General features: G+C 38.4%; 1 protein-coding gene across 9 annotated transcripts in view; it reads left to right on the top strand.

Annotated features, from left to right (window-relative positions):
* MEIS2 (Meis homeobox 2) overlaps positions 1-19,591 on the top strand; it is a 198,204-nt gene that overhangs the window by 40,057 nt on the left and 138,556 nt on the right. The window lies entirely within an intron of this gene.

A 19,591-nucleotide genomic window follows, 5' to 3' on the forward strand; every position in this document is an offset into this window, starting at 1 on the left:
TGCTCATAATATGACCCAATAAAAGTTGTGGAATCTTGACCAAAGTGATCCGTGGAACCTTTGCTGATGTATTTGGTGCCCACTGCTTTCCTCATTGTTTTGAAATTGAAGATATGAGTGGGGATAGAGGGAGTTTGAAAACATATTTTTAACGCAGAAATTACTTAAACATGCAAAGTTTGTTTCCCAATGAGGAAAGCTTTGTTAGTAGTGACTGCCCTGATCACATGATGCAACCTTTTGACAACTGGGTGTCTGCTGGAGACGGCTGTGAGAGATGACCTTTTGACCTAGGAAAGAATGCTGCGAAGGTGGGAATGTACTCTCAGGCCTGGGCCCAGGAGAGAAGATGGGAAACAGCTCCAGCTACTCTGCTTACAGGATATAGCTTGGTTTTAGCTTTCGATTTTGTATCAGATGATAAAAACTTGAGGGAGTTTCCTAAAATTATCCCAGAGCTTTCCTAGTACTCCCACCCTCTGAAACAGAGTTAAAAAACAAACAGTATGGGTTATCCTATAAATGCATGTTGTGAGTGACTTGAAAAATCGACTGTTCTTCCCACCAGCTTGTGGGCTAGAACTTGTCTTTGACCTCTTTTTGTGCAGAGAATTAAGCCCATGAACATTGGTTTTGGGGCCTTAGGTAGCTGGGTGGGGGGGCGGATTGAGGAGGAAGATAATAGGTCCATTGCTCTAAAAGCATTCCCAGTAGCGATGATCTTCGTAGAAACAAAAATCCATTGTTCAGTCTGTAACTTGAGAAACTTTCTGTTATCGTGCTTGTTTTACTCACCAACATTGATCCCCTGTACATGTGACCCTTTGAAAAGGAGCACCATGTTGGTGATTACTCTTATTACTAAATACCATTGTGTTTATAATGGCCATTTATATATGGTTACACTCCATGCCTGTGTGGTTAATAGGCGTTCTCAAGCCCTCTGATGCCACCTGACCAGCACAGGATACAGGCCTTGGCCTCTTGATTACTCTCTTTACCCTGTCTCTGTCATTCCTTGATGTCCTCTATGAAAACGAAATAGGGAGCTTAGCATTGCTGCAAATAGGGTGGCACAAATTCATGGAGGGGGGGGCGCGGTGAGGGGCGGACAAAAAAGCCTGGCAAAGCCTTGAAGAAAATAGGTTACTTTATTTTATTATTTTTTTCCCAGTTCCACAATATGTCTGCATGCTTTAGCACTGATTTCTCAGCTAGTTGGGTCCCAGGAGGCCCCACTGAGCCCTGTACTGCTCAGGGAGTCGCAGCTTTAGAAAATGGGGAAAAAATGTAGTTTGTACGAATTGTTCTTTACCTTGGTTTGGGTTCAGAATGGCAGCTGCACTCCGACTTTGTGTGTGACAGCACAAAGGCCAGCAAAACTGAAAAGCAAGTCAGCAAGTAGAGAGACAAAAGCAACCATCAGCTAATACAGCTCCACATGGCCTGACTAATTTATGAGAAAAAAACTGTTCTGTTCATTGGATCAGCACTCTGAGGAGGCAGGTGGAATTGTAGGAAGTTTTCATTGACTCTCCTGAGCAACTAAGAACGCCACGAGAGATTCTTCTCAGTTTGAACTTTATCAGGGTCTACGCTTAATCAATAGAGTATTGGAAAAAGAATTAATTACTAAAGCAGAATAAAACAGCTGCATTTTAAACTAAGGATCCATCAATTCAGTAATCTCCCAGTTACAGGCTAGGTGCCGTGAGGATTTGACTCCATGTAATGAGGAACCCGGGGAGTTTCCTCATGAACAGGCTGGGAATTCACATTAGCCTGTTTCAGCTATTTGTCATTAGTACAACTCATTTCTCCTCTCCTGCATTACAATTTGCATTTTATGTCTGAGGAACCCACGAAACTCCCCCAGTCGTGGGAGGGAGCGCGGTAGGGCGGGGATCGTCGTCACCCCGAGGAAGAGGCTGAGCCAGCCGGGCCCGTGGACTCGGGCAGCCGCGGCGGAGCGGCCCGGAGCCCGAGCCCGCTGCGTGGCGCGCAGGTGGGGGTCGGCCCCGCCTGGGGAAGACGAGCCGGTTTGAACCCAGGCTGGAAATGTTTCATCTGTAATTTCCATAATGGTGGATTTCGAGGAGGGCTGAGGAGGGTTATGGGAGATGAATTAGGTTTTTAGTGCGCTCATTAGGAAGCCAAAGAGTTGGGGCGGCGAGGCGCGAGCGGGGCTGTAATCAGTTCTGCTCGCTTTGTTCCCTGCCTTTGGGACATGTTGCGAAAACTTCGTGGCGGGGGCTGCCCAGCCGGTGCTGAACCCAGGCTGCCATCCTGGTGGCTGACTTGTTGATTTGTATCAGCCTCTTAATTCATTTTTTTTGTTCAATTTAATCTTTTCTTTCTGAAGGAAAATTAGTTGAATGTTAGCCCTCTTTGCACTATTCACCTCTTAAATTATGCTCATTTTGAAGAGCTTGTTATGCCTGAATAAACATGAAATGACTTGGCATTTTCCCATCAGAGGCACACCCATTTTAACACCATGTATTTACCATTCCTGGAAATGTCTCATTAACTTCTGAAAATCTGCGAGCATGATATTTTGGGCTACTGTAACACACCTCTTGGCAGTCACAGAAGGCAGTTTGGTTAATGCCTCATAATATCCATTTTTATTCTCAACATGAAGAAAGACTCTCTATAGAAAATTGATGCAGTTTGCTCTGCTAATTTTCATGCTCATTCCAATTAATTTAACATGACCCAGATTTTCTTCCTCGGGCTCATCCTGACTAATTAGTAAAGCAACACCTAGAACAAGTTATGTTTAATAACATTGAGGAACACTAGTTGTGAGTGATTTTGATGCTAATAAAGATATTCACTGATGGGACAGATATTTTATGTCAATTATGGTATGTAATTTAGAAGTCCCAATGTGCTGGTTGGAGTAAGGAAAGGCTAGCAAATCACTACGGGAGATAAAAGTGTTTTTAAGACTTTCGCAGCACCTAAATAACCACTGAGACCAATGACTATTTTTTTTTTGGTAGCACTACCAGGATTGTTAACTGATTCCGTGGTAATGAAAGGGGTGGAGTTGTTGCATTACAAACCTGACCCATATTCACTGGGTTGAGCTTTCAGTATTTACTGAACCTTATCAAGAGAAGAAAAGCGATCAGGGCATCAGGAAGCAGTATTTGTTCAATGGAAGGAGTGGTTTCTCCACCTTTGTGGCTGGGGTTCTTTCTTCACATTTTTGTCAGTGAGATGAATCAATTTTACTGCTTACAGCAAGGTTGAAGGTGGTGGTGATTGTGGCAGTAGTAGAAAGTTTCTGAAGTAGTGTAATGCTGTTTGACATGGGGGTGGTTGAGAGATTTCCACATTCTCACAAGGAAGACAGTTGAAGGTGAGTCTCTAAGAATAAAAAACAAAAGAGAACAAAACAAAAAAACCACAAGGAAGAATTGCATTCATTACTTTTTTAAGGAGTATTTCTACAGTATTTCTGCCTACTTTGTGACAGGCACTGTTCTATATGCTAGAACTATGGGGCTATATACAAAGAACCTAGTGCCTGTCCTCAGGATGCGTATGTTCATGGTCAAATGTAAATATCCTATTATCTGAAATTGTCAACCACAAAAACTTTAACTGACTGAATGATTCAATCAGGTGTAGAAACATTATGAAGTTTTATAGGGGGATGGAAAATTCTGGACAGATGGGCTCTGAAGTCTCAGGGATAGCCTCCATCCTATGCATTCTATTGTAGTGACCCCTATCTCTGCCACTTATCACTCAGATGACCTTGGGCAAATTGCTCAACCTCTCTAAGCCTAAGTTTCTTCGTGTGTAAAATGAAAGTCAATCCTGATAAGATGGTGAGAATTAAATGAGGTAATTCACATAAAATGCTTAGCAGAGTGTGTGGAAGAGAGTAAGTGCTCACTAAGTATAAATTTGCATTAATGTTGTATTATTATAGACAACATTTAGAGTGAAAATTTCTCCAGAGGCATATAATAGAATATACTCTAATCATTTCTCAGTGCTAATTACTATCGTTGAAGTTTAAAAGTAGAATTAGTATGAATACTTTTCTTTTTCTAAATATTATGAACAGGCTTCTTTCTACATCCCTATTTTAAAATATGCAGTATCCCGCCTACTAACTGTTCATTGGTAAGTTTTTTGTGTGTATAATCATCATTTTCTCATAGGTTAGGGCTTCCATTATTAGTATTTATTTCTATTTCATCTTTTTTCTACTCAATACGGAAAGAGAAAATAATTGAAGGAATTTGTAAGAGTGAGGCTAGACTAAAAGCAAGTAAATGGAAAAATAGAAAAAGCAAAAGAAACAACCATATTAAGATTGATAGTAATGCTGGAAATATTGCATCAGAAATTGTCAAATATGGCAGTTTCCGATGGTTCAACCTAATAATATTCATAGACTGCATGTAATGGAAAATACTTCAGGCAAGGCAAGAAGTTAGCAAAACATTAAATTACTCTCACTTGCTTTATCTGTGAAATGGGGGTAATATTATATGCCCTTTACACTTTGTTGTGATGATCAATAAATGAAAAAAAATTATTTGAAAGCTGACAGATCATTATATAAACATGAGATATCTTTATCCAAGATCACACATTTTTAAGTTTAGAACACAAGTCTCACGAAGACTACTAGTTCAGTAATTATTTTCCAAATAGAGGATGTCAACTTCACTTTTCACCAGAATACAACTATAGGAAAGCTAAATATTTTTGTGGAAATGCTGTAGATATACAAATGGAATCTAGTTTTCTATTTTCAAAATGGAATAATCCTCCAGGTTATATAGTTCTTTTCCCATTCCTGGTCATTTCAGTAATACAACACTTTTGGGAATTCCAAATTTGCTTTAGAGTCTTTGAATTTTTGCACTTAGTAGGACTCAGGATGTAAATAGTTGAGGAAGCCATTACCAATTTTACTAGATCTGCATGAGGTAAATCGGATAGTTATTGAATCATGCTCAGTCCCTCTGTTAGGAATAGCTGTACAATTAAGAAGTGAAGTTGGCCCCTCTTCAGTGATTACTGACTGGTGGTAGAAATTGTGTTGTACTGGGTCAGCAGTGAATTCCTCACTCAAATGCTGTTGAGTCAGCTGGTTTTTAATTTGTTATCTTCTCAAGAGTGCATTCACCGACTTTATCACTGAGAAGAATGAGTCCCTAGCCTAGTGTGATCAAGATCCGGAAATTTGCTGTATCAGCATAGTAAGGTTGGACTGCTATTTGATTGGTGGCTCTTAGATCTGATCTTACAGCAAAGATGTCGGTTCTCTCATAGGCTGGTTTCCTACAGGTATATGAATAAACCTACTGAGAGGGCAAACCTTTCTTCCTGAACAACTTTCCCTCTCAAACAAAAACCTTTACAGTTCCTGCTTTACTAGCTAACGGCCTGAATAAAGTTTACATTGGTGCCCCTCGAGTTGTCTTTGTTTATGACAGAGTGTGGGGCTCTGCTATGACAAGCTAATAATTACATGGCTTTCAGTGCCTCGCCTTTCTAGGAGAATTGCATGGATGGCAATCAAGTATTATGATATATTCCATGTTGTGGCATGCATGGCTTTTTTGCTTTTGTGCCATTTTGAGATATGAGTTCTGGAAGAATGAGGAAAAAATTTTTTTTCTTAAGCAAATAGATTTTTCAGCCAGTGGTAACTCTGTTTCATATATATTTTTTTCCATGTCAATGATCCTTTAAGACAAATGAAAGAAAGGAGGGAAAATAGAGAATGAAATGAAACTAACCTTTATTGGTCACTTAATATGAGCCAAATATCACACATCTCAAAGGTCAAATGAATCACTTGGTTGTAATCAGTCATTAATGAGTGACTATACTTATCCAGATTCAAAGCCGTAAGGCACTGTTTCCCCCCACATTTTACTTTTTTAAAATATGAACTCCATCTCTGTATGTATAGAAGCTGTTTGGTACAGTAGACAGCACAGATTTGAGTTCAAGATCTATCTGTGTTCCCAACTATACATGTGACTTCAGGCAAGTTGCTTAACCTATCTGGCTTCAGTTTCTGCCTTTATTAAATAGGGATTAGAATACCAGACTCTGAACTATCCTGGGGATGAGATGATGCCTATTCTACCTGGCATACACTAGGCGCTGCACAAATATTAATTCCCTTCCATCTTTATATGGTGGATTCAGAGATAATCTGAAGGTGTAGGCTGGCTGGCAAGGGTTATTATTAAGTCTGTATTTCCCATTAGTTTTTAATCTTACTGATCTTTTATTTTAATCTTACTCTTGCTCAGAGTCTTCTGTGAATGGTGTCAATTTCTTCTGAAATTGACTAAGATCTCTAGTGTGGTATGAGATCTTTTGATACTTAGGGAATTCAATTTTAACCCATTTTTACTAAAAGAGTTTTAAAAAATAGTTTATTAAGATTTATTTTTATTACCTTTTTAATTATTATTATTATTGTTATTTTTTGCAACTTGAATATTTCTTTGTTAACAATGTATCTTTTAATGAGATTTGGCTAATGAAGAAAAATATTTTTTAGTAAAATCTGCAAAGTGCATTCTGACCATCAATTTACATCTTAATGAAGTTAAAGAGAATTACAGAAGTCAACAGGTTTATAAATATCATGTTGTGCTTCTCACATCATTTCAGAATTTCACTGCGGTGACTGGGAGAATCCCCACTTCCACTTCTCTGTATTGCATGCTGTACTTTCCACTAAAATCTGTTTTATGCCAAATTAGAGTTATGGAAATTTAACTATACTTTGCTTAACGTTTTTCTTGTCAACTTTATTGAGGTGTAATTTCCATGTGAAAACTATACCCATTCAAAGTGTACAGTTTAAAGTTTGACAGTTGTATACACTCATAAGAAAAGCAGCATAATCAAGATACTGTACAGTTCCATCACCACTCAGAAGTCTCCTTTATCCCATTTTAATTCATCCTTCCCTGTGCACATGTCTTCAGGCAATCACTGATCTGCTTTTGGTCATTATGCATTTGTTTGCATTTTCTAGAATTTAGTATATTTGGAATCTTACAGTATGTAATCTTTTGTGTTTGGCTTCTTCCACTTAGCATGATAATATTGAGATGTAATATGTTGCATTGATCAGTTGTTTATTCCTTTCTGTTGCTGAGTAGTATTTCAGTATATGAATATATCACCTTTTGTTTATCCGTTTGAGTTGGTTCATGTTAAGAAAGGAAATAACTGACATTTATGGATGCACCTTGGCTGTGTCAGGTACTATGTGAGGCTACATGTCCTGTGTAAACTTTTTAGGTTTATTAATAAGTGTAAAGCACCTGGTTCAAAGTAGTGATTTAACAAATATTAGCTCTTACTCTTATGATTTGATTTAATTCTCACAATTACCTGTCAGGTATGTGTAATTTTTCCTGTTTCATAGATGAGGAAACTGAAGTTCAGAGGATTAACTCTTGACCAAAGTCATATTCAACCAATAAGAAACAGATCTGGCAATTCATACATGATCTATTTTATTGCACAGCTCATGTTTCTTCCATTGCCTTACCATTTCCCCCAAAAGGTGTTTGTCTCTGTGTTTATGTGGCGAGGGGTGGAGGGACAAGGACTTTGTCAGAAGTGAGCCTCCAATATATAAACATAGCAGTATAGCTGCCCGAAGAAATAGAACTAAGTCAGGAATTTAGAAAAAGGAAGGTGAATTGAGAAGACAGGGCACTCTTCCAGTTGTAGGGCCCTTCTAATTGTCTGTTTCAGTGGAGTTTCTTCCTCTATGGAGTGTGTCATACACCTTAATGACTTTGAAATATATGGCACATCAACTCTCTGGCCAATTTTCCACTCTTAGAGACCAACATTCTTGATATTTTCTGATCCAAATTTTAGATATAAACCCACAAAGCATAAAAGTATATTCCAAGAAATAAGAGAGTCATTCATTTAGTCACTCAGTAAAAGGTTAGGCACAATCTACACCCATAATGTTGTACAAAGTTCTAAGAATTATATTAAAAAAAATAAAAGATATGGTTCGTGGCTTGAAGAAGTTTACCATAATTGGGTAGAAAAAATGTAGGAGTGGTGTGTGTGTGTGTCTGTTTGTGGAAGTATTCTGAAGTTATTCTGAGTGTTAAAAGTAAGTCTTGAAAGAGCAAATTTGGGCAGGGTTCTGCTATGATGCAATAGAACTGAGCACAGGAAAGGATTAATTTTAGTGTTAAGGTCAATCTACTTTCCATAATGCATATCTTTATGACATAATAAACAAAATAAAATTCATCACAAATGTTTTTGAGTACATATGTTTGCCCATATGCAGGTGCTAAGATGACATTAGTAAGTGACCTTGAAATCATGTTATTTTGAAGCAATTTAGAAAAGATTATGGATACTTGCAAGCTCAGTTACTAGGCTTTTATACTTATCCCAGCATGTATCTTTGTATTGGGAGGCCAAAATGTGCCCTTTTAAAAAAATATATAAATATAACAGCTTTATTGAGATATGTCACATACTGTACAACTCACCCATTTAAAGTGTATGATTCGATAGTTTTTAGTGTATTCACAAAGGTGTCCTACCACCAACATGATCAAGTTTAGAACATTTTCATCACCCAAAAAGAAACCCCATACCCATTAACAGCCATTTTCCATTTAAAGTATAATTTTAAAGAGCCCCTGTGGCTGAGATTCTTTAGTACACAGGCTATATGAAGAATATAGTGCTATCTTAGATTATTCTTAAGCAGCCACATTATTTGTTTCCCTAGGTCTATTACATATGTATTGTGAATATCTATTTGCACTACATTACAAAAATAAACTTGCTTGTTCTCGATTACAGCATTAGATTTATTTAAAATAATCATCATAAATGGAATGCCTAAATGTATAATTACTACTTTTAAAACATTGGCGATCTAATTTATAAACTAAAACAAAAATGTAAAGTGTGATTAGGAAACTCTGTTGTGTGAAATGTTCTTTGAAAAAATGTACAAAATGTGATTTTCCAATAGTTAACAAATGTGCTCCAAGTCTGATGTACTAATGGTTTAAAAAATATTCACCTAAAACTATTTATCAACTAGTTCATAATACCATCATTCTTTTTTTATATAGGTAACTATTACCAGCTTCCTAAAAACTTCCTAAAGGGAATGTTGATAGATATCTCAATCTACTTGTCTTAGTAAACATTGTTATTATTTAAGAGATGGCTATCTTTTCCCTTAAGATAAAGGGTTGTTGTGGTATTTTTACATTATTTAACAATGTCAGCTTCAAAGTTGCACTTCTATTAAAATTTTCTAACTGCTTTCATTTTACAATAATTGGCAAAGTAAAATAGATATTTAAAAAATCGTTTTTGTTGTGCTCTTTGAAATGATATCTATGGATACAAATTCACAGAGAAATGCTATCTTAAGAATTCAAACTAATCAACCATTTTATATTATAAAAATGCATTGTCCTTATTTTTGTTTTAGATAGCAAATATGATAATGACTCTGAAATGGAATGTAATAATTTCTGCTACAGATAGAATTTTGCTTTTTTGTTATTCCTTCTAACAAATTTTAATATTGGTTGATATTTAATGTTTTGTTTAATATTAAAGTATGTTAAAAAGAGACAGTAAAATATAAAATTCTCTAGTTAATGATAAAATGAACATATTATTGGTGTATACTGAAGCATGAAAGTAGATTAAAAAGTTCATGGGAAGATTCATGTTATCTTTTAATTCTATATTTTTTCATGAATTTTTTGAAGTATCCTCATAAAGGTTTAATGTAGTTAGGACTTTCTTGGAAGTAGACCAATTATATTTTAGTTTTTATATAAAATGTTAAAAATCTATTTTATATAAATGGCCTTTTGTAGGAAGTTCATTTTGCAAACATAAAGGCCGTATCTTTCCTTGAAAGACCTGTTGATTCAGAGATGTTAGCCAGCTATCTTTACTAAAACACTTTACAACGCTAAAAATAGTCCACTTCAGTTAAATATGGATATTTTAAAAAAGAAAATCCCAGTTAGACTGCAACAGAAGGACATTTTGTGTGACAATATTTTGCATGATTAAAAATTTAAACAGAATAACAGCTATTTATATTTACAGTTACATGAGAGTAATTACTAAAGCAGACAAAATACTTAGAGCATAATTTAATAATGTTTTCCTCCAGCAAAGGTGCCAAAATTGTTATTTGCATAATTTTCACAATTTGTACTGAAACATAGCTAAGTGAAATTGGGAAGACATCTCTCCCCGACCACCTTTTTTCTTCTGTAGGAGATGTGGGAAAGAGACTCATATATCATAACAACTCATTTCTGTATAATTTTTCATAAAAACCATGACCCTCATGTCAAACTATTAGGTGAAAGAAATGTGTTCCTTTCATACTTTCTCTTTTAGGGTCTTTATTTCAATGGCTAGCCTCAGCCCAACTTCGAGGCTCCTAATTATAACATTTACTGGTGCAAAGATTAACCTTCTGAGAGGGGCATTATGGGCTGTTGGTAACTTGATCAGCTCGGTCTTCTTGGTCTCTCTCTTTTCCTGGTTCTTTGTATCACAGGAGGGAGATGATGGTATCTGGCACATTCCTAGGATGACTTGAAGATAGCAGCCTTCTGTGTTTAGGGCTGAAAGATTGTGAACTCTGTTAGCTGAAATGCCACTCTAGGGAAGTGAACAGAACATTAAGAAAGCTTTAGCTGTAGGTAGTAGTGCAAGTAGAGTCAAATTTGAGAGCTGGGACTTGAGTGGACATTTGTCCCTGCTTTCTACCTTAATAAAATCTGAGTGTTAACTGTGGAAAAGGGCATTTGAGAGATCACTAAAAATGAATCATTAGAGTGCCCAGAAGAGCTTTATTATGATGTACAGTGAATAACTTCAGAACATACCCTGTACCTTTATATGTGCTTATCAGGTAACTGAGTAACAAGTACATTCTTTTATCCTGCACCACGGAGATTAAACAGTCTGCTGAATTATAATGGCAGAGGGATATACTTTTCTGCTGGATTCAGTCAATATCCTTTAGAGAATTCTGTAGGAGACTTAGAATAGATATCCTTTCTTAAAATATTTTAAAATTTGTAAGTGAACGATATGTGTATATATATATATATATTTTCTTTGTGTGTATTTATGTATATTTCGGATTAGAATGAATGAAATACATATATTTCAAATGCGAATAACCAAATTAAGTGAAGAATAGGCTAAGAGTGTTGGAAGCTTTCATTCGCTTCTGCTATAAAGGATTATAGGGTTCCAGTCAGTAAACAAAGCCATTTTATGGCTCCTAACGGGTAAATTGAGGGGACTGATTTGGTCAAGGACCAGTATGAGGATGTTTCTGTTCAACAGTTAACAGGATTCAACATGATATGGAAAATACAGGCGTGCAAAACTATACTACGACACTCACATTGCCAGCTAAAGCCTAAAACACAGCCACATTTACATATGTGTCCATCTGTCTGTTTTTACACTTTATTTTTCCAACCAGTGGGTGAAGTGGTTTTCATCCAAGCTGCAGTTGGAATTTTTTTTTTCACCCACCACTTTCCATTATATCATATAGATGCATATTTTAAAGTGCATGTTATCTGTCTCTGGACGCACATTTGCACAGCCTTGGCTGGGTTCTGTTTCTCTTCTGGAAGGTCAGCTCATCTCTGTCCGCTTTTCAGCTGCCTGCACCACCAGGTTGTCTTGGGATCCCTCAGTTAGTGAGCAGTTTGTGGCCTTGTCCAGGGTACACAAATGGGGATTGCAGGCCAGGGTGAGGCTGCTGCCGCGACAGCCACAACCCAGTGAGAATGGAAGTGCTTTCGGTCTCTTCAGTGGAGAGCCTGGTAAATCCCGTGTAAATAGAGGGAGGATAACAAAGAATGAGCCCCTGCAGCTCTGAGCATTTGGAGCCATTTGGGGCTGAATTTGCTAAATGCTGCTTATACCGCCTGAAATGTTGAAGAGAAAGGAGCATAAAATCCCCTCTTTTTTTCCCTTTCTGCTCATACCCTGGGGGGAGGGTGTTCAGGACCAGGGAAGCCTGAGGTAAGCCGATGAAGACTTGTTTTTTCAGTGCTCTTTTGAGTGTGAAAAAGGTGGCCTGGGTCACTGTCCTCTCTTTAATGTTGGAAAACCCACACATTTAGTAAATGTTGCATGTAAACGAAAGCATTTCACCTTTTCTGCTTCCCTCCATGCTCATGGGCCATGAACTAGTCACTTGAAAAATCACAGAAAAATTTCACTTTAACGTGTCCAGACAGTTAAGCACAGCAGGAGAGTAAAAGAGATCAGTAATTAGCAGGTCTCATTGCTGGCCCCTCACCCTCCACATGTTTCTGGGTCTACAGCCCCCTCCCCAACTGATCTGACGTGAAAAAAGGTGAATTGCTGATTTACTTTGCTGTTGGTTCTTGGGAATGAAGTTTTGCAAGCCTGTATACTAAAACAGAGGTGGGCAAAAGCTGCTGCTGCTTCCTCTTTTTTTTAATCTCATTTGAAATCCCGATGCAGGTTTCTCAGTGGGATGCCCTAAATTAAACTCCTGGAAGGTAGTCCCTGACAACCACTGAAAGAAAATATCTCTTGACTCAGTACATTTTAATCCTGTTTTCAAAGTACTATATTAAGAGAAAAAAAAGGCATAAAGAAATGTTGACAGAAAATTAGTCCACAAAGTACTATGTGTTATAGTTCCATGGCTACATTATACTTCATTTTTAACTGTAATGTTTCTAAATAAACCATACAGCCTGGGGATGGGCAGAGCCCTCTCTCCCAGCGCTTTCTTCCCCATTGGAATAGGTCAGATTTGACATGGTGCCTCATTTTCATAAACAATATTTGAAACATGTCTTAGATCATTCTGAGGAGGACTGTGCATATTTGCACACAGTGGAACACTGGGTGTTGTATGACCCAGTGCCCACAAGGCAGGGAGAATGGGAGCTTGGTGACTATTTGAAGTCAGGGAATCTCCTTCATGTGCACTTTCTTAAAGCAAGTTATATTCTCATCAAGTCCTAATAATCTATCTAGAAGCTCTTGCTCCCAATTTGTTCATTCTGCTAACATCTGAGTGTTTACTCTGTGTCAGGGCTTGGAAATCAGAAATAAATAAGACATAGCTCCTGCCTTACAAAAGCCCACAGACAAATTAGTAAACAGAAAAGTAAATAACAGAGGTAAGAACGAAGTGCCGAAGAAGTGTAGAGAGTAGTAAACTAACTCTGTTAGTGGAAACTGGGGAAAGCTTCATAAGAAGGATTCCTTTTTCACTGGGTTTTGAAGGTTGAATAAGAGTTTGCTGGCAAAGAAGAACGGGGAGAGGCAGAGAAAATAAAGAGAAAGGGCATTGCAGGCTGATGGGAAGGACTCAAGGCACGTAATCTCGAAAGATCCCTTGTCTCAGAAAAGTTTTTAAATTCAGCAGATGTTCCTATTTCAAAATCACACTTAATTGGAGCTTTAGATCCACAGGAAACAATAATGATCCTATAGATAATGGATATACTTGTCTACGTAAAAATATTCATCTACTTGTTTCTTGGCTTATATTTATTTTCAAATGTGCTGTCACCCAATATTTCTATGGAACATAAATGTGAATATACAGGGCCTCTCTCTTGGGGTTTATTTCTTTAGCAGTAAGGGTAATCCAGAGTCTAGCTCCATCCTTCACATCTTCTTGTCCTCCTGGCAGTTTGAGGGAGAGGATAGAAGATGTTGGCATGGGCTTTGGAGGACAGGTGACACTCTACCACTTTTTGTGTGACATTTGACAAGTTACTTAATTTCTTTGAGTCTCAGTTTTCTTATCTGTAAAATGGAGTTGCTAGTAGTAGTTATTTCATTGACTTGTTGTGAAGATTAAATAAGGATTGGAACATTGCAAGTGCCCAATGAAAGTTTCTTCTGGTAGTGCTGATAAGAAAGGTGACAACAGTAGTGACAGAGAAGAGGAGATGATGTTCTAGAGATAGAGAGCAGATATTGAAAACACCTGCTTAACGTGAAATAAGAACAGGTTAAGAACTGGACAAACTTGTATATGTATATGTAGGTGTATATGACTAAAGGCAAAAATATTGAATTCATCTACAAATATATTTAAAAGCTCCAATTTAGTTTACATACATATGGATTCAAAATAACATGTAGGGCCGAGCCCGTGGCGCACTTGGGAGAGTGCGGCGCTGGGAGCGCGGCGACGCTCCCGCCGCGGGTTCGGATCCTATATAGGAATGGCCGGTGCACTCACTGGCTGAGTGCCGGTCACGAAAAAGACAAAAAAATAAATAAATAAATAAATAACATGTAAATATATATGTATTCATGAATATACGTAATTCCTGGAAATGGATTGTTTGGAAGATATTGATCTCTCTATCTACTTATCTGTGTGTGTGAAATTAGTGAACTTACATTGCACAAAGTGAAAATAATAATGAACATAAGTGACTTTCTATTTCTTACAAAAGAGATAGGAAAAAAGCCTTGTTCTTCCAAATGAGCTATTATTCTTTATTTACTTAACATATATTTTGTATGATGTGTTTAAGTATTAAACTTGGTCCAGAATTGGGAGAAGCGATGACTAAATAACACACCACCAACTTCCCTCCCCCCAGAATACAAATACTATCAGCCAAAATACATATTTATTTGTCTTAATTATTTCTCTGAGGATACATTTCTGAGGGGTCAGTTTTAGATGTTTATTTGGCACTATGCCAAATGTCATAAAAACATTATCCTGTCTTTTAAAAAGTGACTTCATTTGGAATTCTGTGCAGTGTTTAATAGAACTGCACAGTGATGGTATCAAAGCCCATTAGATCATGACTGCATGGGCAGTAGGTTCTCAATTATTTGTAGTATCTCTGGGCTCTAGGGTCACTGTGCTGTCCACGTTAAGGTTTCCACTTGAGCCATGATAAACTGATTATGAAAATCCTGAGTCTCAAACAGTCTTGCTCGGCTGAAGCTCTTGTAGGCACTAGCTGACATTGGGAGACAAGTTTGCACATTTCTATTTGAGGCCAACCTAGACCAGCTCTATTTCAGTCCCAACAGGTGGGCCCTAGAACTAATCTCCTCTCTACACTTAGACCTCCTGTAGAATCAAGACTTGTTTGGATCTGACAAGGTAATGCTTTGTAATGTACAATGTTAATGTGAGAATACCAGTGGTAGTAGCGTTAGACTGTAAAATTGCCATGCCCAGGCTCTGGTTTGTCCTTGACCAGTTGTAATTGTGGAATCTCGGACAAGGATTTTACCTCCTGGCCTTAGTTTCCTCACTGATAAATATCTGTTTTGAGGGGAAGATGGAGTAAGTAGAAGGAGACAGATCAGGCCTGTCTTGGTTGTTGTATTCTTTCTGATGGGACAAGGAGAAGGCCATGTCCCTGTGGTATCAGACTCACAGCACATAATCACTGTTTTTATCATTTCTTTATTCCAAACCATGCAATTGATGTCTAAAATATGGACAGATTTTTGGCCAAATGGAATAAGACAATATGCCGATGAAAGGAAGCAGTGTCCTTTTGCCTGGGTAGTTTTTATAACCAGGAATTTTATGGGTGGGAATTTCTGCTTTAGAATCATCTGAGGACCTTCTCATAGAATGCTCATGTACTTTCTGATTCACTGGATACATAGCTATGGATATGGATCTTGCCTACACCTGGGTGCCCACAGTATCTCAGGATTTTGCTTCCCACAAACCAGGCTTTTTCTCAGCACTGCTCTTTTAGGTAGGTGTGTGCTGGAGCCACTTAGCAGACCAGTGCCCTGCTCTGAGCAGTATGCTCAGTTGTGGAAACTGTGTGTGACTTCCTCAAGATCATGGGTGTAAATCCAGCTAGAGATGCTCTCAAAACAGAAGGAGGACTCAGATTAGATTCTGGCCTTCGGATGACAACAACAAGGAACAGCAGATGAAGGGGTTCTCTGTGCTTTACAGCAGCAGTTCTCAAACTAGAGTGGCCATCAGAATCACCTGGAGGGCTTATAAACACACACACTGTTAGGCCCCACACCTAAAGTTTTAGATTCGGTAGGTCTTGGGGTAGGCCTGAGAATTTGCATTTCTCACAATTTCTTAGCCCGATGTTAACTGCTGCTAGTCCTCATTTTGAGAGCCAGTGTGCTACAGCTTCTTTCTTTCTGTCTGACCCTCACTACCAGAAGATTAGGGTGAGATTACATGGTGATGGCCAGTACACGTGACAGAGAACACTGTTGCTTTCTGACGGTCAATGAGGCCCAGGCCAGATTGTACATACTCACCACAAGCACTAATGCCATTCATGGAAGTAAAGTAGATTTTTAACCACCTACCCATTCCTGAGGTTGTGTCTCATTTCAAGTTAGGTCATCTGGTTCAGGGGCTTCCAAAAGCCAGTTAAAGAACCAGTGTTATGCTGATTGCATAAGCAAACCCAAAGAACTTGTAAATAACACAAATACATGGTCCCTGCCCTGGGATATTTTGATTCAGTAAGTCTGGGATGAGGCCTAAGGACCTGTGTTTTTAACAGTCTCCCCTGATCATTTAATCCACTTCAAATTCTTCTGTCCACAGACCTTGAGTATTCCTTTCCATGATTATGCACAATATGTTCTACTAATGCACATCTATTTTGAGTATCTTTGCCCAAAATTTAGACTGTGCTTTTTGGTCAAGGGATTAGCAGAGGCAAGCAGAATTTTTTTGCTCGGCTTTTCATCATCAGAGGTGGCAATGCTGGTGAAATGGCCTGCAGTTCAGCCCCTCAGAAAGACTGTTATGGGCCCTGAGCTCTTCCACTGTTCCTGGCATGGTTAGAAGCATCTGTGTGCACCTGGGCAACCTACCTAGCCACTCTAGAGGATCAGTCTCCCTTTAGGGGCTGTAATGAGTGCAGTATCCCCAGTGTGGGGATTGTCAAAAGAGGGAAGGACCTGTGAATCAGCTCATTGATAAGTTCAGTCATTCACTCACCCAGCAGACAACCACTGGGTATCTGCCTTGGGTCAGGCATAGAGGTATGCTCTCAGGATAAAAGCAAGAAACAGTTTCTGCCCTCAAGGATTTTGCAATTTCTAACCCTAACTTCCGATGCTGAGGCTTAGTGCTATTATCTCCTATGCTTCCTTTGGCACATGCATTTGTTCTGGTATACACACTTTTCAGCACATAAACCCACTTGGAACATGTGTCAAGGATTGCCAGCTACCTTACATACACACACACAGCCTTACAGCAAGAAAACAATATCTACTTCAAGAATTACTAACTCTAGCGTTATCTGTAAAATCTTATTTTAAGCTGCAGATCACATAGTTGCCTTTCAAAAATTTTCTTTATGTGCTGTTAGTTCTCTATGCTGGAGTTTGTTCACAGTCTGATGGAGGAAAAAACAATGTATTTATTGTTGTATTTGAAAGAGGAAAATTGCTCTTTTTATAGAGGTATATACACTAATATTAATTTTAAAATGTTGTGTCTAGTATCTAGTTATTAATGCACAACTAGATGCATTTTTATTTATAATTACTGTTACACTGCATCTAAATTCAAATATTTTACAACATTTATATACAATGGACTGCTTTATATTAAAATTCATGTAATGTGCCTGCCTTTTCCAGTTTGTCAGTCATCAAAGGATGCTCAATCTAGCTATATTTTTTCTTGAGCTAAATGTAGTGAATCATATAATTTGAAGGTGTTACCAACCTTCTTTGCTTTTAAGCAAGAGAAAATGTACTGTGGAAATGCTGTCTCTCATTTTTAAGGTCATTGATTGGGTTAAAAAGGCAGATGCCTCTTTTCATTGAACTTCCTTCAATTAAGCCATTAACCTTTTAAAATAAATGTATTCAAAAATCTATCAAAAAAACTGAATGAGATTTTAACAAAATCCTGACAATTTCAGCTTAAACATATACACAGAAACCATATGTGCTTAGGAAGAAATATATACACACAGGCATTGTTTACAGAGTGTGTTTTTATATTTGGAAGACATTGAAGGAAGAGTTATTTCATACATACATTATCTGAAATGTACATTCAGATAGCCCACATAGATTTTACATTGAGACAAAGATATCTTTATCCATCGTAGGTAGACAGACAGACTGACTGACTTCAAACTTACACTTGTAGTGTGGATTTTTTTTCCTCTTCTCCGGGTACTGCTTTTCAAAATCGCCTCAGGCTACAGAACAGCACCTCAGATCCCCAAGGCCCACTGCCTGGCTCCTAATAGCCACTCTCCATCTGTGTCACATGAACAGCTGATGAGATCGCTCCAGTGTCTGTATTTTGGAGAGCACATCCACCCAGGTTAAAATGCTGGGGTTGCCAAGGAGCAGTCAGAAGCCATTAGTGTGGGTGAGAATTTGCCTTGCAGCAGTTCCTTGGCATAGTGGAAAGCATGTGCGTGTGTCCCCACACAAGCTTGGGTGTGTGTGTGTGTGTGTGTGTGTGTGTGTGTGTGTGTGTGTGTGTGTCCTGGTTCAGGTGACCCACTGGTATATACCTAGGTGTGCAGGGAGGGTAGACAGAAGAAGACTAGACTCCACGTATCCAGAATTCAAAAAGTCAAATGCCTTTTGTTTCCCTGTGCATGGATTCTTTCCTTGACTGTTTGGGGGTCTCTCTCTCTCTCTCTCTCTTTAATCATAACAGAAGGCGAAGAAAAAGAGAACAGCAACTTGGGGGTCATGCTCTAGTGTTTGGGCAGATGGAAGGGAGCTGCTTTGCCTTGGGGCAGGGTGGTTGTAATGAAGTGGCCTGTCAGTCTGTAAATAGTGAGGGTCATCTCTTCCATGTGATGGAGGGTATCGCATTGCAGTGAAAATGGAAATGTCAATAAAATTAATCTGCCAGCTCTTTGCTGTGGCTTTTCTGCTTCTCTGGCCAAAGAAGGTTGCGGTTGTTTTTTTCTGTTTTTTTTTTTTTTGGCAAGAAAGGAAAAGAACAGGTACAGGAAAGGCCACAGAACAGATCCAGAAGTTAGAGGTCAAGTGGCCCAGTGGACAGGTTGTCTGTGTTGTAGCACAATCTGTGAGGAGGGAGCAGGTCTGAGAGTGAGCTGGTGGATGTATAGCATTCCTCGGGAAGCTACAGAGCGTCCAGCTCAGGCTACATTGAGCACAGAGTTTATTGTTTTAGGCTTTCTTGGACAAGGTTTTTACTTAGCATGGGATTTATGGCATTTACTGCTAATGAATGTCTATTCTTAAATTACAAAAAACCCCATCTCAGCGCAATTCCCAGATGTCCTTCCAGGACCCCGGCTTCTTAAACACCAGCAGGGAGCATAAACTCTCCACTTCTCTGTTTTCGTCTTTCGTGTGGCTCCAGGCTAATGATGTGCAAGGAAAACACAGCCATCTATAAAGCCCCAGTGCTGTCCCCGTATTCTTCATTTATTTTGCATTTGATTATGCCACAAGTCGGATCTTGTTTCTTTCCTTTTTTTAAAGTTATTAGTTCAAATATTAATGTAGGGATATGGCATATATTGCTGCTCTTGATTGA

The sequence above is a fragment of the Cynocephalus volans genome, chromosome 3 (assembly GCF_027409185.1).
Source record: "Cynocephalus volans isolate mCynVol1 chromosome 3, mCynVol1.pri, whole genome shotgun sequence".
NCBI lineage: Eukaryota > Metazoa > Chordata > Mammalia > Dermoptera > Cynocephalidae > Cynocephalus > Cynocephalus volans.